The following is a 27,647-nucleotide window of genomic DNA, read 5'->3' on the forward strand; positions in this document are numbered from 1 at the left end:
GATTTCATAATTTGAGCCTAAGACCGCTAGAGAGGCACTTACCGATGAAGACTGGATAAAGGAAATGGAAGAGGAGTTGGACCAGATAGAGAAGAATGCAACATGGTCCTTGGTACCTAGACCAGAACACAAGAATGCCATAGGTACCAAATGGGTCTTCATAAATAAGCTGAATGAAGAAGGTATAGTGGTAAGGAACAAGACAATACTTGTATGCAAGGGATATGCTTAGGAAGAAGGAGAAGACTATGGAGAAACCTTTGCCCTAGTGGCTAGACTGGAAGGTGTCCTAATGCTACTTGCATTTATAGAATTCAAGGGATTTAAGGTATACTAGATGGATGTGAAGTCCTCCTTCTTGAATGGAATCCTAGAGGAGGAAGTGTATATTGAGAAACTAGATGGTTTTCCTTTGTCAGAAGATAGTGACATGGTGTGCAGATTACACAAGGTCATGTATGGATTGAAACAAGCACCAAGGGCATGGTACAAATGGTTACACTCTCATCTTGTGAAGATAGGATTTCAAAGAACAAGTGAGGACAACAACATCTACCTGAAATCTGAAGGTGATTAGATTCTGATATGTGAAGTATTTGTAGATGATATAATCTTTGGTGGAGATGATGATATGAGTCATGCATTTGCAGATGAGATGAAAAAGGAGTTTGAGATGTCTCTTATTGGAGAGATAAAGTTTTTTGATTGGTCTATAGATTCAGTAGATGAAAGAAGGTATCTTCATTACCCAATCCAAGTATATCAAAGAGGTATTGGAGACCTTTGTCATGGAGGAGAGAAAACCGGTTGGAACACTGATGGTGATTGGCTACAAACTAAAAAAGGATGATGATACAGTGTTGGTGGATGAGAAGGAGTAATGGTTGATGACCAGTAAGCTGCACTATGTGGTGCACAATAGACCGGATATTGCTCATGCAGTGGGCATAGTGGCCCATTTTTAGAAGAGTCCAAGAGAATCTCACTTGGTAGCGGTAAAGAGGATTCTTAGATATCTGAAAGGGACAGTTGATCATGGATTGTGGTATCCATACAATGGTGACTTTGATCTCAAAGTGTTTACCAATGCAGATTGGGCAAGTAATGTGGATGACCAGAAGAGCACAACCAATGGAGCATTATTCCTTGGTGGAATACTAGTCTCATGGACGAGTAAGAAGCAAAGCTGTATTTCCTAGTCTACAGATGAAGCGAAGTATGTGGAAGCATTTATGAATTGCACTCAGGCAATCTGGATGAAGCATGTACTGAATGGCTTCAAAGTGACTTTATCTGAACCAATGAGTATTTTTTGTGATAATAACAGTGCAATAAATATTTCCAAAAATTTGGTATTGCATGCTAGGACCAAGCATATTGAGATCAAGTATCATATCTTGAGAGAAGAGGTTCAGAATAAAGAGGTTGTATTAGAACATGTTTCTAGTAAGGAGTAGCTAGCAGAAATATTCACTAAGCCCTTACCGAAGACTACATTTACCTATTTGAGAGGTGAATTAGGGGTTCTGCACCTTCATGAAGTAAATTAAAGTTTTGTGCTCCACATCAGTTAGGTATTACCATGTCAGATCTTACAAGATTGATGTGTTGAAGGATGCTACTCCATAGGGGGAGCAACATAGTGGAGATCAGAAGTTTGTGCCTCCACTTTGGCATTGTTGTCAAAGGGGGATAAGATATATGATGATGAAGACATATGGGGGAGAATATATATGTGTGAGAAGTGATTGAGCAAAGTGCACACTAACCAATTTAGGTGGTGGTGGTGATCTTTTATGTTAAACCGGTATATGTTATTTAGAATGGTGTAGATACTGAGTATTGATACACTGAGTATTGCCATCAATACCAAAGGGGGAGATTGTTGGCATATGATGAAGCGGTGATAACGTATGTTATCATTGATGTCAATAAGTTCTCAAGCGAGTGAACTGATATGCACTAGTATGAAGATTGGAAGAGGTGATGGTCAACCGGGATGGAGTGGACTGGTGTCGGGGTTCACTAAGTATGACTACCGACTGGTAGTCTGTGTTCAGCTCTAGGGTTTCCAGTTTGGCTTAAGCAGTGCAACCAATAATGTTTTGTGATGAGTTAGTTAAGAACAAGGATAAGGATCTAGATGCCATGTCAACTATGTGCATGTGAAGGATTTCTTTGAGGATCTTGCGCATGAAGATCAAATGCATTGAATGTCTACCTTGGGAATGTGTGTTTTTCTTAGCAGTGTGTGAAGAGTGTGTGATGGGTTACTGTTTTCTAGATGCAATGAAGAGTGGACGATGCAAAATGACTTGAGATCTGTTTTAGATTGTTTTATTCTATGTAATGTATTTGATGGTCAGGATTGGACCACTTGTAATTGTAAACCTAAAATGTTTAGGGTTTAGGGTTTATGCTACCGACCTAATTGTTGTCTATAAGGTCGATGAGTTTTGTTATTGTTGTGGTTGGAAAAAGTTGGGTTTGTGTCCGCATGTTGGAGATTTGATACTTGCTAAACTAGAGTGAGGAATCTATAGAGTGTGATTGTAGAAGAGAGGAACTAAAAAGGATTTACCTTAGCAAGGAGTGTTGTTATCAGATCGGATTTTTTACCTATTATCTTCTAACCATTTCAATAGAAGGTAAATCCCTTGACCGGGTAGATTTAATAGGCTTTGTTGTAAATCCTCTAACCAGGTGGCTCAAGTTCATTGAGTTATTTAAATCCTCTATCGAGGTAACTCTTAACAGGTTTTCAACCTTTAACATGGTATATAGCCATCCCTTAGCCGGGTGATTCCTAACAGGACCGGTTCCTAACAAGACCTTATTGTAAAGTCTTTAACTGGACTAGGCTCCTAACAGAGCAGACTTCAAAAGAGTTCACAAACAAGCTTGTGGGTATTCATCCTCACCATGGTTTTTCCCATTTGGGTTTCCACGTGAAAAATATGTGTTATGGGTTGTGAGTTTTTCATGTCATGATTGAGTGGTTTTTGATTAAGCTAGATATGTATGCATTGTCTAATGGTTGTGGTTTTTATTGGTTCAACTCATGCATGATTAAATTGGTGAAGTAGCTATGAAGATTTGAGATCGGTTGAATGTTGTCTAAAGCATTTTTGTTTAACCGGTATTGCTATGGTTAAGTACAGTGGTGAAGACAACCGATTATCTGTGTTTTGATTTGTCAAAGTATCAGAGCCAGTTTTTGTGTGTACTGATTCACCTCCCCCTTTCAGTACCGGTTAGGACCTTAGTAGTTCATCATTATTCATCATGCTTCATCTATGTAATCTACTTTAGAAATAAACTCATGCCTATGGAAACAATTATGCAAACCCCATATGTTCTTCATTAGTATTTAAAGGTCAAGTATGTTTTTGACCATTTGTATAGCCCTTCTATAAAATACATTGATATCTTCTTGCATACTTTAATTTATTTTGTTTAAGAAATTGATGTTTCATACTCTTTTCTTCCTAATGACATACATGATAGATTTTTTCCTAATTGAATTATCTAAATTCTCTCAAGAACTTATAAAAGTTTGTTTGGAATTCATAGAATACAAGAAATGCATCTATTTCATCTTCAATCAATGAAATATAATCTTTGCTTCCACTTTAAACTCCGGGGGAATTCACTTAATAAAAAGTGACATAGAATGCTTTTATAGGTTAAAATCACCCCTAATTTATTTGCAACCTTCAAAATATTATTTTTGATACCCTCTCTACATATGATATTATAATTAAATAACACCCTATTTTATCCACATTTGATATACCTAATTTTTGTTATATTTTTATATCCCCTTTTATTTCTACCTATCATATTTTATATAGAAAATAGATTGTCTACTACTACATTTATCAGATCATTTAAATCATTTTTATTTTTATATGTTCGATATGTTGGTATTTTGGTATGGTTTTGTCATTGATGTCAACACCTACTAAACACTTATCAACTTTGGCACTTTGGAGAATCAACAACATTCACCGGCAAGCAAGTGACTCATGCACAGTCACCGGTATCTGGTACACCGGCAAGATATAATGATCATCGACACTTGGAATGATATGGAAAACACTTGGTTATGTCGAAGACATTGTGTGGACACTTTGTTTTGGAGTTTTTTTTATTGGTACATTAGCATTCACATATTTGCTATTACCGGAAAATAGGTCCAGGGTTACACTGGCAGGTTTATCTTTTCCGGATCAGCATGGCACGCTATGGAGATGATTAATTATTGTTGTAAATGCATTAAGCCGACATGTTCAATCGGTTATTGCATCAGATATTGTATTGTTTGTAAATTTTTTTAATTGTAATATCTTGTAGATCCAACCTACTAAAATTGGTCTTAGGTTATGGTATAAATGTAAGATCTTATTTGTAAGATCAAAAGTGGAATGCAAAAAAGGATTGTGTGAAGGTATATGTGAGAATAAGCAGAGCTATACACAAAGACATCATTTGAAGATTGAAGAAGGGTTTTTGTGAAGACAATCAAAACTACACTAGTACTGAATCTAGCATATGAAGATGCTATTTTGTGTAGTACATTCTTATTGGATTTAACCATCCAACTGTAGTCAGTGTGACTCTCATTTTGTGATTGAGTAGTGAGCTCTAGGTGCTTGGCCTTTCTGCATGTGCAGACCTCATTTATGTACACTTACTATCTGTAGTAGTATCATTTGATTGTGGGTAAGGTTTCCCACCATGGTTTTTCCCCTTACAGGGTTTCCACGTACAAATATTGGTGTTATGTGTTGTGGATGACTTTGTCTTTATGTTTCATGCACTAATCCTTATCGGTATAACAATTAATTGTTAAAACTATCTATCGGCATATTGAACTAGTTTACTGGTATTAAGCATTAAGTTGGTTAAGTTGTTTTTGGTTTGAATTTATTAGACAATTGATTCTCCCCCCCCTTTCTCAGTTGTCTCCGGGACCTAACACGATATTGTACTTGGCAAAAAAAATCACTTAAATAGTTGCAAGTAAATTTGAAAAGACTTATGACCTATGCTTTTACATCTAAAGAGACTCATTTGAATTGTTGATGAGAATTTTAGCTACTCCTATGAAGTGATTAGATATGCATCCTATAGAGATTCTAGGTGCAATTGACAAGCCTTAAGAAAGGATAAAAGTTACTTCAATCTTCGAAGATGCTATGCTTGAAGGGTTAGATTCCATTCTGGAATGGGCAGTGCCAAGGGTCGGCTTTGACTACTCTAAGGGCTTTGCAGAAGCGAAGGATGCAGATGAGTTCGACATTATTTCATTCGTCCGTTGGATAGGGAAAGTCGACAAGGAAACATATGTCTTGGAAAGGGCGGGAGCTTGGGAGAATCATATGCAGCTTATTCTGAAGCACAAGAAGGAAGATAACAAATTGGAAAGAGCATGGCCGAAGGCTCATCCCAAAGGCAAGTGCTCAGGGGAGAGGAAATGAGATTTTTTCCATCTCAATCCACAGAAGGTGCAAGAACATCTCAATATTAGAATGGGAGGAAGGTGAATGCACATAACTCAGTCATGGCAGGTGTGAATAGCTAGTAGTGTCTGGTATTTTAAAATCCCTAGTTTAATAGGCAACTTATAGTTTGTTTTTTGTCTATGTAAGCTCTAAAGGGGTCTAGATGGTTTCTATTGGTTTTAGCTATCATGAGAATGTATCCCACCCTGTGGGAAATCGAGGGATTTGGACAATATGGTGGGGTTTTGTTGTTTAGATGTTTTGTGGATGCCAATGCCAAGGAGAATATGGATATTGTATGTATGAAAAGTCTATGATTGGGCATATATGTAGTCTGAAAGCCTGAATTTTGATGATGTAATAACTATATGTTACAATACAATAAAAACAATTATTATTGACCAAAAAAGACAAACAAACAATAATTTCATACCCTAATTTCATCATCAATAACCTCCCTTATTACCTACATCTTACATTTTAAGCTCCATACATAGGTATAAAATAAGGCATATGTCATCATTTATATATTATCTTGGTACCCTTTTTTACTTAAATTTTCATACCAATGTTTAGAGAGATCTGGGCTTAATTGGAACCACCTGCTGTGTGTTTAGTGAAGTCCAATTATGGACTTTATTTGAGTTTGTTCTCCTGGTAGGATATAGATTCTTTCTTTAGCCATAGGATCTGATCGGTGAAGTCTTGGACAATTTTCTTAGCCTAGCAGACAAAAATCCTAGATCGGCATTTGTGGTTGTCCTTCGACATCTTTGCCTCTAGAACAACATCTCCATTTATTGGATCGTCTCTACCTCTCTGGTCTACCATCAATTTGGCCTAACTACAAATCAACATATCTTCTTGTAGTTTGATGTCTCCACCTCTGGATCGATGTCTAAGCATGTAGAACAAAATTTGTACTTCAGCGTCTCTAGCTGCCCATCGATGTCTCCTCCTAGCTAAGCAAGAAGACAAGTAGTAATAGAACTGGACAAGAAAATAAAGATTGAATAGCTACTTGCTATATATCCGATGAATTCACCCAAAGAAATTGATGACCTAATTGCTCAAGCCAACCGGTCAGTATTTTCTACTACACACTGGCACATTGCTTTAATGGTTGGAAGAGTTAATGAGGTGACTGAGGAGACAGAAAATGGATGGGATATATTCCTAGTTGAAAAAGAAAAACAGGAAGAATACAAGAACCCCAAACCTATGAAAGTTTATCAGAAAGAAAGTGACAAGGGTAAAGGTGAAGTTGGTGGACCACCTAGTATCAGGGTTAAAGACAACTTAACCCCACCTCCTTTGATTACTCCACTGGTAAAAACAACAGCTACAAAAGATCAACCGTCAGTTGAAAGTATGGATGTAGAGGATGGTAATCCTAATCCTAAAGTCTTATATTCTGTGGATGTTGATACTCAAAAGATCAACATTGTGGTAGACAAAGATACAGCTGATAAGACTGAAATGGCTAGTGAGCCTCTAGTAGCTGAGCAAACTGACAACACACAGGAGAAACCAGTTGATGACAAAGAGAAGAAGGTAGAAATTCAGACTCTAACTGAGACAATGCAACAAATAGAGTGAAAGGCTCCTGAACAGGAACAGGAACAGAAGGAAACAGTGCCACCGACATCTAGAGAAGTAGAAAAACCATTGCTTAGGGAAATGCAAACACAAACAGACCTACCAGAGGTCAATACAAGGTTTGTTACTTCCACTGGCAGTACTCAAAATGTTGGTTCATCATCAGGCTACAAAATAACTAATGTGATTGAGGTACTATTAGATTCAATCAAAAAGATAACAGACTGTAGTTCACAAGCTTATAAGGCAATAGATGATACCATACAAATTTTGAAGGTAATTGCTCCTAACTGTAATATAGACAATAAAGATTCTTTAGGACAACTTGATACCTTGTGTAAATATATCACATAAAACACTAAGAAAATAAAGGAAGAGACACTGAAGGATAAAGTAGAAATTGAAAAACAAAAATTCTTTGATGAGCAAATAAAGAAGTGTAATAGAGATTTTGACACACTTCTACCGAAACTATGTAATTTATTGAAAGAGTACAAAACTCTATACAAAGACACCTGCAAGACAAACCTTTTGACTATAGATATAGACAAGAAGATGAGAAAGGTACAGGATGAAATTAATAAACTTGCAGATAATTTTGTCAACTCACCTGATACACTATCAGTTTTTGAACAGAAGATAACAAATTTTGAGGAAGATTTACTTAAATTTGAAAGAGAGAAAGAAAGAATAGTGAATAAGGTAAAGCATCTAAGATAAAAACTGAGTCCAAGATTGGACTATCTAGCATCACTGCAGAAGGAAGTATCTGAGGCACTAAAACAGGGACAAAAAACACTGGCAGAGCATTTGCAGTATCTCACTGGTATAGTTAAGAGAATAGAGACAACAATAAGAGATAGTAAAAGGTTCATGGAGAGTATAAACTTGATCTTGGTGGATCTATTTCAAATTGTAACTACCCAGTTACAAGGTTGAAACTACAAACTCTACTAACATCTTGACAACCTTTGTCATTGATGCCAAAGGGGGAGTAGTGGGATGAGAAAATTCAACATCACAGGAATCATATGCTCAGGGGGAGCACACACATTTTTTTGTAACATTTTTTGGACTTCACATTTTTGGATACATTTTTGAAATTTCTCATGAGTGTTGCCATCAATGCCAAAGGGGGAGATTGTTGGCATATGCACACTCCAATGAGACATTGTAGGTGATTGAAGGTTTTGTCATTGATGGAAACCTTGCAATCCTATGACACCGGCAAGGCATTATACCGGCAAGGCATTACACTGACAAGTTAGTGCACCAACATCAGCAGATCACACTCTACACCGACACTCAGGACACCGGCACCAACACAGAGGCTGACAGGATTTTGTAATATTACATTTTGTTTATTATTGTAAAAACTTTGTAAGCCGACTTGGCAAATTGTAAAATGACTCGTATATATAAAAGAGATCATTGTAGACATTTTGTAGAGCAAGAGAGAGCGAAAAAGAAAAATATAAGGCAGACCTATTATGCAAAATATAGGATGAACGGTTTATGTAAGAAGCAGAGAAGCAACCGGTACTGGATCTGGCATAATAGATGCTATTGTAAAGCAATACAAGATATTGGATTTGTATAATCCACATTGTAAGTCAGTGAGACTTCCCATTGAGCAGTGAGCTCTAGGCAGTTGGCCTTCCTGCATGTGCAGGCCCTTATTGTAAGTAATATTATCTTATTGGCCAGTGAGTGAATATTGTGGGTCACAAATCCCACCAAGGTTTTTCCCACACCGGGTTTCCTCATTAAATCCTTGTGTTATGGTGTTCTTTTCATGTGGATGTTCTTAATTCTGTTTATTACATTATTTCTTGCATACCGGTACATTGTTATAATATGTTCTGCATGTTTTAAGTTAAGAAATTCTAATTACCGGTTAGATACTAATTCACCCCCCCCCCCTCTTAGTATTTGTGGGATTCCTAACATATGCTTGCCAAGTTGACCCGATTCAATGTAGGGTGGCATGCCATTGATCTTAAGGTTTTTATTCAAAGTCATGACCATGATTTGCGCATGGTTTTGCATCAAAGGTTGATTTAGTCATCTCCTAATTGGTCTTGAGTAGTTGATCCAATTTTGGTTGCATTGCTAAAGTAGCGATGCTAGGGAACCCTTAGAGGTTCCATTGGATATATTGTTGGAGTTTTAGAGAGTTTAGTCTTCCACCTATGCATAGTTCGTTATCAATAAAGTGACTTTATCTTGAGGACAAGCATGTTGCTTGAGTATGTTATGCATGGCAACAATTTATTACTTAAAAAAATAATATTTCCATGCATTCCTTGTGTAATTTTCTCTTATCCTCTAGGGTTCCTTGGCAAGGCGTTACACCTAGTATTAGATCCCATGTTGCAGCTCTAGGATCTCTAGTTACGTTTTTTCCCATGAACAGGTTGTTAATGCATAGGTGCGTAGGTTATTGCTTTGTGAGTTAGTTAATAGCTTGAACTACTTGGGTTCCCTTAGTGGCATGTTGGCGAGTTCAGGATGGACTAACCCAAGTAGCATGTGGTGGAGGAAGATTATCTCCTAGATCATAAGAACCTATCAAGGATGGATGGATACCCTTATGAGAGAGCCTCTTGAGTGGGCTAAGGACTAATTATAGGGTGTGTTTCTCTATGTGAGTGAGCTCTTGTTTGGCCTTTGAGTGGTTTGTGCGTGTGGGTGAATTTGGCGATAGTGGATGAGTTGCCTCATTTGTCCTAGCATGATATATGATGAGTGTATGTTGCTTGGGGATTGATTTGGCCCTGTTATGTGCCGAGGAGTTCCCTCTTGTGTGATGGTCTCCTTGATGAATTATATTTTCTTTCATGGATGTTAGAGGCTCTTGAGTGGCTTCATTTTTGTTGTAATCCTAGTAGGATGGAATGATTGTTTCCTTGATTGACTCCTAATGGAGCTTTGCTTACTCCATGGTGCAATATGCATTTAGATGTGATATAGATAGAAGTTATTCATGCTTAGAATATACTAAGAATAATTGTACTTACATTGGGTATATTGTCTGTCATGTTCTTAATGATGCACTATGGTACATGCAAAAGGAATAGAAATGATCATAAGTGGAAATTATATAGATCATCATGGTAGATCAATTGCGTTAAGGAACTATGTCCCCAATTTCAATTATTTATTTCTTTGTATGAGTATTTATTTGGCTCCATGGCCTTGTGGCATTGCGTAGATAGTTGATTCATTTGCATTATGCAAATCTTGCACCATAACTACGATATCGTATTGTGGGGTTTTCCCATTGTATGAGTACACCCTATGGTGTTCAAAAGGGAAATTGGCATTGTTGGTCCCGTTCTTATGAGGATCTTAATTGCTTATGTGAGAAACCCATTTTTTCATTGTAAAGTGCTTTGTGATGCCTAGTGTTATTTAGGAAATGTGCTCTTGTTGAGTTGTATTTGTGTGTATTTGAATATCAATTTACCCTTGTGTGATAGTGAATTGTGTAGTGAGTATATGCATACCATTATGAGGGAAATCCTCATGTGAGCAATTGTTAGTCATCCTTGGATACGTAAGGTGCAAATAAATCTTGTGTTATGTGATCATGTGTATCCTTATCAATCATTGTGATGATGATCATATGTTTATTGTGTCCTCCTAGTGTATGCGAGTAAAGAACCCTTGTCTTGTAACCATACTATACTTTGGTGTGGCCTTGTATTGTGAATATGTGAGTAAGCTAGATTTGGTGTAACAGGTCCTTGTGAGTGTAACTCACTTGTGAATGTGACTCTATAAGTGAAGTTGTACCATGCATTAATGTATTTTCTTGTGTTCATGGTGTTGTTTTCCTCTACATATGTTTTATTTTATAAAGAATGGATTGCATAATTCTTCTTGTTTAAGAAAAGAAATGCATTGCATTAAAAATAGTAAATGACTGGTAGTGAGTAGAAATCATGGTTACATATATTGTTGCATAAAAACTATTTAAAATGAAGGATAAAATGAATCAAATGTTTTTTGTGCTTGGTGTATGATCTCTAACTCACCCATGATATTGTTTCCTTTATTGTTGTGCAGTGGTTACTCCCTCATATGTGGTTGATATTGGTCACTCAGTTACATGAAATTTGTTTGTGATTGATGACTTATCACAGTTTTGGGTGAGTTGTCTCCCATGTTTCTTAGACTAACATTGAATTTTTGAACTTTCTTATGCTTGCAATTAGTCATTGAACTCTTCTATCTATCTATTTTTTGACACTTGTTGTACTTAATTTGTTGTTGAAATTGCAAACACTTTAATTTAATGTTGAATTGATGATTTCCCCCACTTGGGTTTTCTCTGTTTAGATCTCTTAGTGACTATTCTGAATGTTTGATGCTATTGGTCCTATTTGTGTTGAAGTGTTGTTTTCTATCATGTTCATTGTGAACTTCTAATAGTATGTACAAGGGAGGACATCACAGAGAATGTACCACATGTGATTGCTGATTAGTTAGAATTGTAGTTCAATAAGTAAATTAAGAGATACTTATTTTATTATAATAGAATGCAATTAAAATTCTATGGGTATATGAAATTGTTAGAAATGCGTGACTAGACAAATCTGAATCTTATAATATTGCATTAGTGAAGATCACAATGATTTGCAAATTCTATCTTCAATAAATATTAAATGCATTCTTTAAGTGATAATGAGTAAGCATGAATGTATATGTTAGATTCTAATTAGGTGTGTAATTGGTGTTATAATGTACTTATAGTAATTCATTCCATGTGATGGGATTATGAACTAAATGTAGTAGGTTTATCTCATTGTGCTTACTGTATTCATGCATAAGCTTGTTGGTAGTAGTAGAATCATGTGAATTCTTCTTGTTTGATCCTATTGTTAGTGGATGACTTGGTGTGATTTAATACACTCAAGATGCCTATTTCCCTTGTGTTATTTTGAAATAATGTATTTCCTTATGATTGATGATCTTGGTATGATTGTTTAGGTGTATAATGTACCCTTGATCTCATTATTTTGTTGCTTATGAGTACTCTATGTGTCACTTTGGATGCAGATTCCCTGACTACATGTATGGTTGACATTATGTAGGGAAGAGAAGTTCCCTTAGATAGAGATTTTATGCCTTATGACAAAATGTATATCTACTATATATTTATATGTATGCCTTTCTTTGGACTCCATGTTATACATTGGTGTGAGTTGGAGGAATGATCCTTAGTGGTTCTATCATTCCTAGCCTAAGGCTGGAAGATAATATGGTCCTAATAATTGGATTTGGCCATCCTGAGCTTAGTTGGAGTTGTGAGCATGGGGTGTTGACCCTAGTGAGAGGTTAGGTATTACCTCATTGGTTGTGAAATCATGATCAAGGTTGGGTTGAGTAAACCTCATCTCATCTATAGTTGAGTTTTTAGAAATAGAGGAATCTTGCCATACTCCTATACCTTGTTGCTAGTGGCAGTCGTGTGGCCTTTCTTTCAGTGGTTGGGGTTGTTGAGCCTCCAATCATGGGTAATCCTAGTTGTGAGAGGTAAATTTAATCATGTTTATGGCTCCTAGTACCATTGTTTTGGTCTTAGTTTTTGTTGAGAAGCTGACGTTGTAAGGAATCTTGGATTTTGTAGGATCATGTTGGAGTAAGTGAGACTCCTTCCTGATTTAAGTGAGTTCTTGTTGAGCATGATGATGTTTTGTTATCTTGTAGGACAATATTTTCTTCCCTTATTTCAAGAGGAATCCTTTTGAGTTGGTTCCTTTGTCTAAGGAGAGATCATTGAGGGCATGGTTTCATGTTTGGTTGTCTTGAGATGAGGTAGAGTTGGTTGGTTTTATGTGGTTTTGTTTAAGAAGGTGGCTAGATGGAGTTTATAACACTGTGTGGTGGCTTGTTTGCCAAAGTTACTGAGTTGTTATTCTCTTGTGGACTAGATAGTAGGTCTATCTCTCGATTGCTTTGGTGATGGTAATAAAGTTGTGTGATGTGGCCTAGACTTATCGATCAGTCGAAGGGTCAATTTTTGTATGTTTGATGTGATTGTTATATTTTTGCATTGAAGGTGCCTTGTTCTTGATTGTAGGCTTGTTCTTGATTGTAGGCTTCCAGGAGTAGGCCTACCTCTAGGGAGGGGATGATGTAATGCCCCTCCAATTGTAATTTTGTATTTCTTCTCCTTAATATGGATTTGGCTATGAGCCTATGATTGTACCATTCGCTCTTGGGTGCTAACCTTTCTAAGGCGTTATGATATTATTCTAGATGTTGCATTTGATTTTATTGTGAGTCCTTGAGTGCCTAACTTATGTTGTGAGTGGATATATGTTCAATGTTCATGTTGGATGAGTGATATTTTGTATTGCTTCATGATGATGATGACTATGCTTCTACATTGGGATGTGTGCTTTCTTCTTGTGATTGGTTTTGAGGACCATGGTGTTGTTATTTATTGCATATCTATTTGGATACTGGATTTGTTGGGGGTTGTTACCCTATTTATGATATGTTAATATTAATGTTGATTCAGTTAATAACTAGAATGCGACAAATGATGTTAATCTATCTGATTGATTTAAAAGGAAGAAATTGTATTTTATGTTATTGTATTTCTTTTATGAGATTAAATACTTAGCAGTATATTCATTTGATGATGCTATATTGATTTGATGAGATATCATGTTACTAACAATGTTATTATTTGACCCCGATCAAGGAACTCTAATGATGCTTTTACTTAAATTATGTTGTATGTATATGTATGCATATGTGTTTGTATGTTTTGGTTGGTGCAGGTACATAGCATTGACTCCACTTGGCTCCATAGGTCTGAGCGTGCTCATATCCCCGACAATGGTTATAGGATATAGCATACCGGTCATTTATGCTACCCAACCATAAGCCATCATTCCTAGTTCAAATGATTTTCCTTAATTTTATTTATTTATACCTTTGGTTACTAATTTGGTAATGTGTGATGAAAATGTGGGTGCTAACTACAAATGATCAAAAGTTAAACTAATAATCAAACAACCACAAATAAATAAATCACCTCAAGATTGGAATGCTAAAAAGGAAATAAATGGAGCTAAATTACCAAATAACAAAGTAGATACACAAACTCCATTCCAATTCTTTGATTTTATTATCCCATGATTTGATGTATTCTCATGATGTTGGGGATGATCGATTTTTCTCCATGTTGTTCTATGCAAGATGAGATTGATGGAAATGATGTGCAATGTGAGTGGTTATTACAACACTATGACGGTATGATTGTAAAAAAAGTGGATAATTTTGGCATTACGACGATATGGATGTATGGAAGGTGGATAATTTTCTTAGAAATGGGAGGGTTTAAATAGAAATGGATGAGAGCTGAAGGGAGGTTGAAAATGATACACTTGTCCCCAAAGAGGACAACTGGAAAGCCTTAAGGTAACATGTGGAATGAGATTCCACACTTGTCCTAGCTCAACAAGGAAGGACAAGTGTCCTCAAACAGGACAAATGTCAAAAAAAGGCATGACATGTGTCCTCAAAAACTCATGTCCGTTTTGGGAGATGCCCACCAAAAATTAGTTATAATTTCCTAAATATTAGGAAATTAGGAATGTGCACACACATGTGAGGGGAGAGGTTAGAAGAAATAAGGTTAGTTAGATGGATAGGGTTGGTTAGAACCCATGGGTTAGGCTAGGATGAGGGTTTAAGTTAGGAGATATGTGACCAAATTAATTAATTTATGGAAATAGAAGAAAAGGATGGCATAAATAAAATAAAATAAATGAATTATTTAATTTAATAGAAGAAGGGGATAAAGGGGACATTAACTAACTAAAGGATTAATCAATTAATAGGATAATGACATGGTGTTTATTAATTAAATTAATTTTAGTCAAAGGGAAAGGGATGCCATATTTAATTAAATAATATGAATTATTTAATTAATCTAAGTTACCAAGGGATTTGAATTTGATTAAATTGATTAGTCAAATTTAAGTGTCTACATTTTCCCCTCTTCGCGGTGGCGCTAGAATAGCATTGGTGTGAAGGAAATAAGACACTTGTGACTTGAAGAAATGGGAGGTGATAAAAAGATTCCCCAGACCAAGATAATGAGGGAAAGGGGTACCCCATCGAGAGGGTCATAGGAAATGAGGTCCAGGTAGTGTCTTGAAAGAAACATTGCCCCAATAGATGGGAGGAAAGAGAACAAGAAACGTGACTAGGAGGAGAAAACGACATTGAAAAAGGAGGCCACAAGAAGAAGATATGCTAAAATGGTCCAAGAGGGCCCAAGACGCCCCAAATATGCAGTTTGGGCACATTATATGGCCAAAAATAGCAAGATTAGGCCTCATTTATGTACTGTGCTATTGTGAGTTGTGAGCTCTGGAGAGAGGATTCCTTAATTTTAGTGCATTTTAGAGCTTATAGAACACACATACGAGATGGATGAGAATGCATGACTAAGATACCAGGTGGACGTGGTGAGGAGTGTTAGGCGACATTAGATGCTAGACCGCAAGGTAGGCTTCAAGAATCCACCTTGTACTTCCATTTTGCTTATGTTTGTAGCATTTAGGGGGGAAAGCATGTTCCTACTAGATTGTGTCTAGCAGGTTCACACTAGGGTCCCACGGGAACACACACATGACCGTGCAGGTTAGTGGGAGGGAACTTGAATGTGGGTTCGCATTCCTGTAGGAGTAGGGTTACGTTCCTGAGGGGGAAAGGGACATGAGGCTAAAGGGGATGAGATTTCAATCTCATCATTGCAAGATCGCAAAAAGGACTAGCGGGAACACATTCCTACAAAATAAGGTCCAGTGGGTTTGCAAATCCATGAGATTGGGGAAGGGAAGAAAAAGGGGGGAAAGAAGAAAAACAAGGGTTGTGTCTATCGCCAATAGGCAAAGGAGGGTAGGCTAGAAGAGATGGGATTCTGGCAAACTGATGAACTTCTTCATGATGTGCAATGGAGTGTGGATATGCTTGTGAGTTAGGAGAGACACTCAATATTAATGAGACTTGGAGCTCAGCTAAGTGTCATAGAGTTAGCGTGGATCAATTCCCTCGAGCTAGGATAGGTGGTACAAATGCCCCATGTGAGATCATACATGGCCATTCTGACATTTCTCATTGAGAGATAGAGGAGCAAGAAAACAACATTCTGCTTGCCGACGAGAGAGATCACTATCACACCAGAGGATGTGTATTAGATTTACTAGCTACTAATATGAGGAGTACAGGGGATATCTCAAAGGATCAAGCAGACAACGAAGGTGAGACTTCTAGTTAGCGCAAATTTACCCCTTCATCATGGTCAGCTATCTTTATATCAGGAATTGGCATGTGCAGCACCAGATAGGAGGATCTACTTTTATGTCTGCGCTCTTGTCAATAGATACATCCTCCCAGACTGAGGTGGTAGGTCGATTGTCCTAGGGATGATCTAGGTTGTCATCAATGCAGTTCATGGCAGGTTTCCTATGGCGTAGGGGACACTGGTGTTGGCAGAGCTATATCAGGATCTCCATGATATTTTTTATCATCCAAGACGTAGCTTTCACTATGTGACATTACTACAGGTATGGGCATGGGAGCACACTGCTATCATGCATCTAGTGGGTCACTGGGATAGGGATCTTGCATAGTTGGTAGTCTACAACTAGGGAGCACATTTTTACTATGAGGCTATGGATGACATGGACCATTGGAGATTCATCCTTGATAGGTTAAGGGACCACACATCACATGGAGGCCATACATGGCTATAGTAGCATGGTTGGAGGATCCTCAACATATTCCCTACATGATCACTCTAGGGTACATCATTGGGAGGTGGGAGTATATTGTCGAGAGATACAGGCCAAATAGGGTGCATAGATAGTTTGGTTGGGTATAGGATGTACTCGAGGCACCACACAGGTTTTGACTTGTGACACGAGAGAGAGTGGTTGAGTTTGGGCCATCATTGCAGGATAGAGCGGGATTGATACATGAGTGGAGCCAACTAGGACTAGCACCATGAGACCCACAGGATGGACCAACAGACGCAAGGACCAAAACAACATACTAGACTTGGTGGGAGAAGTACAGTCCGAGGCCTATAGGTGGGGTAGTACTAGAATGCCTCAGTGTTCGAAGGGTGCAAATGTAGGCCAGAAGAGGGAGGGTTGGATAGTTCCAACCAATTAGGTAGCAAATAAAGAGGGTTGCAGAGGCAATGGTCTAGACTAGGACCAGATCAGCCACAAGGAGGCAAGGAAAGGGAGGAGGAGGGGGAGGAGATGGAGGAGAGGGAGGAGCCATAAGGGTAGGAGAAGATGGAGGAGAGTGAGGGGATGGAGCAAAGGCAATGGAGGTGGATCCATCGACATATGTACCCACTCTATGATAGGGATAGAGCTGGGGTAGGACCTCCTTACGACCAATACGACCTCAGAATCATAGGAGAGATGAGAGGGGAGAGGGCTTGCCAAAACCACTAGATCAAATAGCACAAATTCGTGCCCTCGAGGAGGCAGTTAGGAGAGAAGATTAGAGACTATAGATAGTGATTGCAGAGAGGGATAGCCTACAATAGGAGAGAGATTCTACTAAGAAGGCCAGGCAGTAGCTACAGACAAAGAGGGACAAACTCCTTCAGGAGAGGGATGCAACACTAGCTTATAGGGATATCAGTTGGAGAGAGATGAGGCCTGATGACAAGAAGGAGGAGGGGGAGGAGGGGAGATACTGGTAGGGATGGTAGAGAAGAAAATGGTAGAGAGAGAGGCTATATCTCATTAGGTAGGGTGGTATAGAGCTCAGTACGAGAGATCCATGCTAGCGGATCAATGAGAGGTATATGTCCCACCACCCAGGGCCAGGACAACCAACTCCTTGCATAGTGGAGGATCCAATGGTAAGGCAGTAAGATCTAGCTAGAGCACAAGTGGATCTAGTGGGAGGTGGACCTGCACAGAGGGGAGCACAAGTTCAGCATCAGGATTTGCACAGGTATCCTAGGGACATGGACCTACCCAGCCACCCCAAAATTTTTTTTGCTAGCTTGATGTAGAGGACCATGTAGATGATTCTTTTTGGTGTACCATATACAATAATTAGAGATATTAATTATTGTATTGATTCTTGACACCCCATGCATTTTTTATGAGCATGCAAGGCAATAACCATTCATTGATTTATTGTATGTACTTTATTCTTTAGGATCAAATGTACCAAATGATGTACATATGTATATACATGTACATATTATTTTGAGATAATTTAGACAGTGATATATATATATATATATATATATATATATATATGACAAATACCTCATTTTGATCCATATATATGGCACTTTTATGCATTTATGATGTATGCATGATTTATGGATGTATGGATGCAGGGATGCACATGATATGAGACACTAACATGCTTGTGGTGCATGATGTGATGCTTATGTATGGATGATTGATTTATGAGATGTATGATGCATTGGTTGATGTGCTAACCAAATTGTGTTGCAGGTGATGAAATGCTATGAGATGCATGATGGGTATGATGTGATGCATGTGCTATGAGATGATATCTATGTGGATGTAGGTGATGGCATTCTTATGCTACATGTCATGGATGTAATGCATATGAACTATGCATGTGATGATTATGTAGGATGTGATTTATGATACTTTAGGGAGAAAAGACAAGGATGATGATAAAAAAAGAATAGTGTGCACAGTCAGGCAAGGTACCAAGCAAATGAAAGGTACTGTAGATGGAAACATCATGGAGCTTGAGCACCCGTGAAATGGGATTCCATGTAGTGAGCACTTATTTTGATTTAGCATTGTATGTGAGTCATTGGGGTATGAAGAACTAGTGTGGAACTTCACAACCAATGCATGGAATGATACATATGAACATACACACAAAGTCGATCGAGCACCACATAGAGTTACAAAGACCCTGCAAGAAATGGTGCAAGAACAACCACAAGCAAAAGACATGCCCGAGTGTAACATGAGATAACCGAGACCTCATGAGGGTACAACAAGGGAAATATCTATAAAACACATGAGGAAAAAAATAAAACCAACAAGACCACACCCGTTGCTATGTTAGTCCTATCCCACCATGATATAAAGGATCGTGGTGACCAAGAGGAAGCAAAACAAACAATGCTTCAAAAGAATAAACAAAGATCAAAGAGAATCAAAGTCAACGCAAGTTTAATAGGTATCTTTTGCCAAAGGATGACTAATTGGACTATATTGATGATGATGTTTGACTAGAGGAAGGATACATCCTACACAAACTAATAATATGATGAGAAATTGATGATATAGATGGACAAAATGGACTTGACAAGGATGCAATGACAAAGATGCTGAAGGATAATTCTTGTAGAGAGAGATGAGAGGGTATGATTTCAAGGAAACAACCAACACACACATATGTACAATGATAGTCATGTACACGATAGACAAAGCTACCAAGGAGAAGGCAACGAAATATACAAGATGAGATGACACTATGCATAAAAGATCAAGCGCATAAGGCTATGTAATGCCCCTACCCTATTTGGACTTGTAAAACCCGTTTGACCTTGGTTGACTTCCTATGTGGCATTCTTGAATGGTAGGTTAACCGTGATGCAATGTGTAGTTTAGATAATGTAAATAATTATGCATATTTATTATTGTGCTTTTGCATCGATTCTTGTGTAAATGTAATTGTTTCCTAACTCTTGTGATAAATCTTGAGCTAACGCCCTCATTAAACATGTGTATGTATATGTATGCTTGTATGAATTCATGGGTGCAGGAGATTTCAAGTACAACACCGCTTAGGGCGAGGTTCATCTCCTTTGGGATTTGCAAGGTCGAGTATGCTTCCTTCATCCTTAGAATTCAGATTTGGTGGTCATTAAACTCTCATCTTGCCTTAGCCATGGTCAGGTGAGCATCGTGTGTGGATTCGTGGGGCTTTCCTTGCATTGGGTTGCATGTCATGTGATTTGGTGGACTTCCTCAATTTGCGTGCCCTGCGCGGGGTAAGTGGAGTTTGTTATCCTAAGTATTTAATTCAATTTAATGAGTAGATGTATGCATTTATGATATAGAAATTTAAATAGATAGTTTCTTTTATATGATTAATCGTTAATTTAAAGAGATCACTTTAATCATTATTGTAGCAAGCTTAAGGTATTTAACTTGGATTAGTGTGCTCATTTACGCATTTGTAGTTGAGAAATTAGAATAAATAAGACTCTTGCATTAGATTAGTCATTTATTTAAAAAGGTCGCTTTATTAGGTTATAGCGAGTCAATTTAATAGTTAAATTTAATAATAACGAATTTAATGAGCTATGCGTTTTAGAAAGGAAAGATTTAAAAGTCATTGAGAAATAGAAATAAATTAATCATTTTCGCATGTTGGGAGAGAAAGGGGTAAATTTTATTATTTAAAAGGAAATTACTCTTTTTACTTGCAAATTGATATAGTATAAAGGATTGATTTTTTGAGATTTAAATTAATTTAAATATCTCACCCTTGTTAACAGTTCAAAATATAAATGTAGGCCTAAATTGATATTGAGAGATTAAAATTAGGATTAAATAAGAAATAGAAGCATGTTAATTCTAATTAGAATAAAACAAGTTAGATTTATTGAGCAGTGGAAAAGAATGGTTTCCATTTTCATGTTTCCTTTAATTTAAAAAAAAAAAATAAATGCCTAATTTCGAAATTGAAAATTAGGGCAAAAATAGGGTTTCTCATTTTTACCTAGTTTGGAAATGTTTTTGGGGGTTCTTTTCTTTTGGTCATTTTTTTGGAAAAAAAAGGGTTTTTTGGGAGGAGAGATTGGGGATTTTGGGCAAAGGATGGAGTTTTAGAGCAGCAGATTTGGGAGCTCTTCTTCAAAAATATTCTTCCCAGAATGCGTTTTGAGGTAAGAATTTGATCATTAGCTTGATTAAAATGGTTACAAAAAAAGAAGGGGGTTTTGTATTTTTCTTTCTTGCAACATTGGTTTTCAGATTTTCCATTGTAGAAAAATTGGTAGAGCTTAACTTTTGTTGAATCTTTGTGTGGAAAATGGATTGCAAACATTGTTTTGGATTTGGTGGTTATTCTTCCAGACTCTTCTATTTTTTTTTGAAATCCATAACATTCTGGAAAAAAAAAAAGAAAAAAGAGAGAAAAAAGGGAGAAATGGCTGTGACTGTGATTGTTTTTCAAAAAAATGGGGTTTGCTGGAAAATACTTTAAGTTTGTGTTTTCAGACTATGTGTTTGGATGAGATATTCATATATTTTTTTTGTATTACTTACATATTCTAAATGGTTAGAAAAAAAAAATATATATATGTGCAATAAATTAAAACTTGACTGCACATTTTGGCAGTTTGGACTGTGTCTGTTATTGTAATTTTAACAGAATTTTAAAAAAAAAAAATTAAAAAATAAAAATAAACTGCAAACCCCATGGTTGCTGGTAGCCACTGCTACCAGTTGGTAGCAGCGCTACCAAAGGTAGCGAACTGCTACCAAATGGTAGCAGCGCTACTAGAGGTAGCGGCCTGCTACCATTTGGTAGCAGCGCTACCAATGGTAGCTTGGGCTGCCAAGGGGGGGAGGGGGGGGGCACGTGGGTACCTTCCCTCTCTTTTTTTTGAAAATAAAAAAACAAGTTTATTTTATTTTAATTTTAATTATTTTATATAATTGTTTTAAAAGAAAATATATATATGTATGTAATATATAAAAATAAAGAAGAATTCAGATTTATAAGTGAATTTGAAATTTGTATAAGGGATTCCTGGATATTATTTAATTTTAAATTCAATTTCTTATCCTATTTAATCTCAAATTAGTAAATAATATATTTGGATTTTAGAGAATCAACATTTAGTAAATCCATACTTTAATACAGTTTTTTAAAAAATTTCATATTGTTTACATCATACTCGAGTTAATATTTATTATTAACATGGACTAAATAGTAATGGTGGACTAATATGAATTTTTAAATAAAAGTTAATTTATCAAATCTAGACTTGATCGACATTTATGGTTAAAAAGATATGGTAAACTTGATCGACATTTATGGTTAAAAAGATATGGTAAACTTGATTGACATTTATGGTTAAAAAGATATGGTAAACTTGATCGACATTAAGGGTAAGACTTGATATGCTAGTGTTTGGTCATAAGACGGTCAAGCCTCTAGTTAGGGTACCGTCAAACAAGAGGATCTAGGTTTGTTTTTTTTTTAATTCAATTTGACCCGCTTCTAAAAGGGATCACTGTGTAATGATCAATCGAAGTAGATGTTGAATAGTGTATGTGTTTGCCTAAAGGGCAGAGATGTAAAGGACATGTAAATTTGTAATCTTAACTATATTAAATGCCAGAGGGGTCTTGCAGTTGAGCAGACCCGGAGATGTAGCCCCTTAGGGGTGAACTCCGAGATCATATCTGTGTTATGCGATGTTTTTAGTTTCCTTGTTTCATGCTTTAAGTTATCATGTATGGTTGTTATCTTGCAAAGTGTACAATGGAAATTAACGAATTTAAATCTAAGTGCATAAAATTATTCATCTTGGCAAACGTAGAAATCAGGTTCATGGAAGTTTGTAATTAAGATTATGGAAAAAGTATTTTGATATTGTGAATTAAAAGTAGTAATAGTGGAAAGAATCTTGCTAGGTTTCATCATTGGATTAACTTGTTATTAAGCATGTAAATTGAACAAATGAGTATGGGAAAACAAAGATAGAATTAACGTTATAATTTCTAAGTTGGATTCTAGAGGATAAACATCATATAGGTATTTACTCTTATCTTCTTAAATGAATTAACGCCATGTTAATTATGTTTCACTACATTGGATGAATTTTGTTTAGTTATTTCACGTATTAATCTTAACAATAATCCTTACCAAAATTAACTTGATAATTGGGTGGACTCAACTATTTATCCATAATTGTAATCCTTAATAAAAGAATCCCTTATAATTGCTAAAATGGAACTAAAATGGGAAGTATGGGTATAGTTGATTTTATCTCAACCTTAGTAAATGTATCTCTTCATGTTAACCTTATTTTATTTAAAAGGAGTGGCATGCAATAAGATAATTATACTTTAATCCTAATGAAAGAACGTCACTATGTACTCATGTTTTAATCATGTAATGATGAATATCATCTTGCTAACTATATTTTAATTTAAGGGATGCTCTCATGTGTCCTAATACATTTTCACCTTAATGAATTTAGCCATCTATTAGTATTAATAAAACTTCAATGAATTCTATGGCTACTCACAATTTATCTTTCATAAAAGAACTACAACTCATTAGTTGGCTATGCATGAAATCAAATGAAGGGACCTCACTCTATTAATTGTAGTTTATTCCTTAATGAATGTATCTCATCTTATTAGCCATACTTATAATATTAAAGGATGATATCAATTGTGAATGGATACCCCAAACCCAATGAATGAACTTCGTTATATTAAACGCTTGAACCTATTGGGAGGGCTCCTAGTGAAATTATGAGTTAAAGTGCATTGAGAAAATAACCTCTCGATGGCCTCCCAACCACCCAAAGAAAATGAACACTTCCTAAAATTCTAAGATGTCATATCATTGAACATATATATAATCATGTCTTATGCATTATCCCACAATTAGGATATCCAGATTTATGTATCATTTGACGCAAGTTGAGTTAGGTGTAAGGTTATGTAATCGCGTTGGGAAACCTCTTAGGATCATTTAGCCTTCCGCTATGTTATCTAAGTTTCAGATAACTCCAAATTACCTTAATGTTGTAACTTATAATTAACTACTCTTAGTATTATTATATAAAAAAAAAAATTTACACTCTAATTGAGTGTTTTTAACTTAAACCCTTAGGGGTTTCCTGGCGGGGCATTACAGGCTACTTACAAGGACTATGGACAATTGAAGCGTGATGCAAAGAAAATGGAGGTGAGGGATGGATACAAGATGAGGAGATGTGGGTAATATGGGATGCCACATTGAAAAAGGTGAAGGCAAGGGAGATGCGGATGGGGTCGGGTAACTTGGATGCCACGCTAGGAAAGGTGGATGTGAAGACCAAAGGATAATGGGATTGGTCTTCTATACATTGTGCTTGTTTCCAGGTTTTCAAACATATGTACATGCCCAAGGTGCTACAAGGAGTGGTTTTCACCAGAGGACGAATCTATTTCTTTTTTTTTTCTTAATTTTGAACATGAGGTATATTGCCACGGACTAGGGAAATAGGTTTTTAGGTGCAGGATATTCAGGGGATCATTGAGAGGCTCCCCTTCTAGAGTTGATAAATGATAGGCCCCTGAACCATATTTTTGTATGACCACATATGGATCAAGCTGGTTAGCTTCAAATTTTCCTTTCTTCTCTTGATCCTGCTGATTTTGTGGATTATCTCGGAGAACTAGATCACCTACTTCAAACTCACATGGGTGAACCTTCTTTTGATATTGTATTTTTAATCTAATCTGATAGATCTATAGGTGATCATATGATTTCTAACACCATTCATCAAGGAGATCTAGTTGAGACAGTCTTACCACTCTATAGTCTTCATCAACAACAAACTCTTTCAAGGAAATGTGTAGTGATGGTAATTACACCTTGATTGGTAAGATTTCCTTTGAACCATAAATAAGAGAATACGAGGTCCCAAGAGTGGGAGTTTGGATATTGGTGTGATAATCCCAAAGGGAAAGATTGAGATAGAGGTGCTAGTCACAACCAATTTCATTGAAAACCTTCTTGATACAGAGTAGGGTTTCATTGGTTGCCTCATCTTGGTCATTCCCTTGGGGGTAATATGGGGTAGACCAATGATGTTGAATATGGAATGTGGCACAAAGGTCACACATATGCTGGTTTTTGAATGGAGATCAATTGTCATTAATGATGGTAGATGGAATCTCATAGAAACAAATGATATGATACAAGATAAACTTGGACACTTGGACACGAGCAGTGAGGATGAGGGGAATTGCTTTGACCCACTTGGTGAAATAATCAGTAGCTACAATGTTAAACTTGTGTGCATCTGAGGAAGGAGGGTGGATATACCAACAAGGTCAAGGTCCCATGTAGAAAAAGGTCATGGTGTTGTTATTGTTATTATGAGGATCTGGTTACTACTAAGAGAGGGGGGTGAATTAGTAGTAAAACAATTTTGCAATACTTCAAAAAACTGTACTGGTAACTACTCAAACAATCTTCATAAGAAGATTTACCAAACCATTCACTCAAGTGTTCCTCATTATGCAAACAATGTAAAGATATCAAATGCACAAATAAACAATGGAACCACCATATGAACACAAAGATTTTTCATGTGGAAACCCAAATGGGAAAAACCATAGTGGGAATTAGCACCCACAAAATATTTAAACTCTTTTGGAATGCACTCGGTTAAAGGCCTAGCTTGGTTAAGAGCTTCATAATATGCCTAGTTAAGAGTAGACCCTGTTAGGAGTCACCCGATCAAGGGATTTTGCCTCAGCTCTGTTAGGAGTAACCTTATTAGAGGATTTTAAACTCAATTTAATGAGCCACCCGGTGAAGGGATTTACAATATAAGACGTTTAGGATCTACCTAGTTAAGGGATTTCAAACTGCTATAACTGTTAGGGAACAACAGGGCAAATGATCCGATCACAACACTTCCTTGCTTGCTAGTACAGATCCTTTTCAACATAACTCTGCTACACACATGCAGTCACTTCAATCTAGTTCAACAATACCTTCTCCTCAAACTACCGACACAAAATATGTTCTCCAACTAGCCCTAAATACACTTTTTAGTTAGGTCGGCTACATAACCCTAATTACATCAACAAGATACAATAAATTTACATTATAGATCATTATAGATCATTACAACAAATTTCTAGATAATTTCCACCGTTGAATGATCACTACGCGTCACCGCACATTGATTTGATAAGAAATCAAACCCTTGTCACAATCTACTAAGCACTTTGTTGTTTCCCAAGAAATCTGATCCTTGTAAGTGATCAAATACAATATTATCATTACACATGGATTCTGACATGTCATCACTAAGTTATGAACATGATAAGATCCACTGCCAAACCTTAAATCATTACTATTTAAAGATATGTTACTGGTATACATTCTTCTTCATAGAGCTCACAACAATCAATCATAACTCACTCAATACACTAAAGCTGCTGATGCATTTTGGAACATAGGTGCATGTTCATATCTTCAACACTCATGTAAAACCACAATATCTAACTTTTCTCTGATTGTCTGTACCGGTCTCTTGATAATCGATATGTTCTTGTTTACCTTGTTGTCAACTAGTTCTACTACCGGTTAAGCTATACTAGTAGGTCTAGATGACTTAGATGACTAAGAAAATATAGTTGCCATCAATGATAAAACAAATAAATTCATCAAACAAATTATAACTATATAATCATCATCTAGCCAATAATTTTCATCAACTTTACTAGTCATCTTCATCTCATCAACATCTCCATATGCCAACAATCTCCCCATCATTATCTTCATCAATTATGTGAACAATCTCCCCTTTTGGCATTGATGGCAACACCAAAATAGCAATACCAAAATTTCACCAAAAGCTCATCATGCAAAACGGGAACTCTAACTGTTATGACTACTATACTTGATCTTCCTTCTCCCTTCATTAGTTCTTCTTTTCCTACTCTTCACTGTTCTTATCCTCATTTACTTTTCTTCTCCCCCTTTTCTTTACTTCTCCCCCTTTGACAATAATGCCAAAGGTGCAAAGTGTCAAATTCATCTTTTGCTGCTAGTGTTTTCCTCATCTCTGCTGCTCCCCCTAAAGAGTAACCCTTTTCACATCAATCCATAGTGAAAGATCTTCAATTATTCCACTGGATTGATGCTGCAATAACATATTAGTTGACCTTATGTAGGGGTATAACCCCTAGCTTGCCTCTGAGATACTCAAAGGATGCTTTAGGAAATGGCTTAGTGAAGATATCAACCAATTGTTCCTTACTTGACATATGATCCATCCTAACTTTCCTTTCCTACACTCTTTCTCTCATAAAATGATACTTCAGTTTAATATGATTTGTCCTAGCATGTAGTACAAGATTCTTTGAAATGCTTATTGCACTTGTATTATCAAAATATATGACCACCAATTTTTTCATATTCTCCTTGAATCCTTCTAATACATGTCTCATCCATATTGCTTGAGTACAGTTCATAGATGCAACCACATACTCTGCTTCCACTGTAGACTAAGAAATGCAACTTTGTTTCTTACTATTCCAGGATACTAGTCTTCCTCCTAGATAGAATGTACCTCCATTTGTGCTCTTTTGGTCATATATATTACTTGCCCAATTAGGATCCATGAACACCTTCCAAGAGAAGTTTTCTTTGTATGGATACCATAATCCATAATTAATAGTTCCTCTAAGATACCTAAAAATTCTCTTCACTGCCACCATATGA

Source organism: Cryptomeria japonica, chromosome 5 (genome assembly GCF_030272615.1).
Source record: "Cryptomeria japonica chromosome 5, Sugi_1.0, whole genome shotgun sequence".
Taxonomy (NCBI): Eukaryota; Viridiplantae; Streptophyta; class Pinopsida; order Cupressales; family Cupressaceae; genus Cryptomeria; species Cryptomeria japonica.